Raw genomic sequence first — 1,629 nt, 5'->3', positions numbered from 1 at the left:
TGTTCAGAATATCAGGACCCTACCCCCTTCAAAAAAAAAAAAAAAAAAAGTACAAGTTGAATCCTTTTTCTTGGGATAAAACACGAATTTATTTTGATATTACAACAAATTTATTCCGGTAATGTTATGACTTATTTTCCTCAAATATTATTCTCACAATACACTCTCCCCCCCAACAAAGATGTACCTTCGAATAAAAATTAAAAGCCCCAAAATGCCTCACAGCTAGTTCGGGGAAAAAAGAAATCCAGGAGTGAGCTGCTTTTACGCCACCCAAAATTCGCCAATTTGAAATTTACTGCCAGCTTACTCTTTGTGTTGATTGTTCAAGGATTGATGCCAATTCACATTTTTTTCTTGTTAAAGGATTTCCCGTCTGCGCCGCGTGTTGTACCTTTACTATGGTGTTCTTGTGATTAAATACTGTTTGAGGAAAGATGGACGATCGACTGTTTTCATTTCATTGAGTCCGTGGTCTCAACTGCAATGCACTACCACGTCAATAGATGGCGGTATACTCGTACTTTTGCCGGTGCGCGTTTGTTTGGATTGAAGCCTCCAATTGCCGTTTGCGTGGATTCATTTACACACTCTGTGTCTATAATTGGATTCGCATAAATGTACATATTTTCTCGATTGCTATTATTTTAAAAAACTTTTTCCCTTCGAAAATAAACAAGACTATTGAATCAATCAAAATGAATGTATCACGTAAGGCAAAATATGCCTCTTTATGCAGTTTTCGTCTGGGGGGGGAAATGTTTTTCTTCTGGTGTTCTTTGTTCTTTAAAAACTTTTTTGAAAAATATTTTTTATCGGACAAATGTAAAACAAACATTCCTATGCTCGTCGTAGTAGGCCTTTTTCCTTGTAAAAAAAATATTATTCTCATGTAAACAAAATCTTAAAAAAAAAAAACATTTTCCCCCCATCCTAAATTCTGAAATCTTATATTTTAATGAATTCTCCCTCAGAACAACATACTTTATCCCACAAATGACGATTTAATTTAAAAAAATCTAGCATCTATCGCGTCAGTATTTCGACCGATGTGTTCTTTGTTCACGGGCTTCATTTCTGTGTTTATTTCAGATCGGGGGTGGGCATGTGTTTTTCTTCCTGGCGTTTCTGGCATTCAAAAGCCACGCCCTCGCCGACGCTAATTGGCTTGGCGCCTTAACTCCCGCCTAGTTCGCCGCCGGTTGGCTAATCGGGTGACGCTCGCCCGCCCCGGAACGCCTCTCCCTCCTTCAACCGAACCGGGAAAGTCTCGAGTTCTTCAAAGCTGGAACCGCAAACCGGCAGCGCGAGCCCTTTCCCACACACGCGCACACGCACAGAAGCCAAGACCTCGTTTGCGCGTTTCACTTTTTCGCGCAGACATTAATCCCGCGGCCGAAAGGCGAGTCACCCTCGGTGAGCGCGGAGGAAGAGGAGGAGGAAGAGGAGGAGGCATCGTCATGCGCTCGTCGGGAATGGAACAGGTGGCATTCACTTGTCAGTAGACTGCGCTCTCGGGACCCCGTCTAATTGCCGGACGACGAGCCCGGGGAGAAGTCATGCCGGTGGCCGAGTGCGCGGCGCTGCCGCCGGAGGGCGACCCCGACGCCGAAGAGGGCGACCTGGCGC

The 1,629-nt window shown here is 44.3% G+C and overlaps 1 protein-coding gene across 1 annotated transcript in view; it reads left to right on the top strand.

The window, feature by feature from the left end:
- The window catches only part of uspl1 (ubiquitin specific peptidase like 1), a 25,647-nt gene that overhangs the window by 7,817 nt on the left and 16,201 nt on the right, over window positions 1-1,629 (top strand). The gene's annotated exons all lie outside the window — the stretch shown is intronic.

The sequence above is a fragment of the Hippocampus comes genome, unplaced genomic scaffold, assembly GCF_001891065.2.
Source record: "Hippocampus comes isolate QL1 unplaced genomic scaffold, H_comes_QL1_v1.1 scaffold33, whole genome shotgun sequence".
NCBI classification, from domain to species: domain Eukaryota; kingdom Metazoa; phylum Chordata; class Actinopteri; order Syngnathiformes; family Syngnathidae; genus Hippocampus; species Hippocampus comes.
This window is presented reverse-complemented; position numbering and strand designations above follow the sequence as displayed.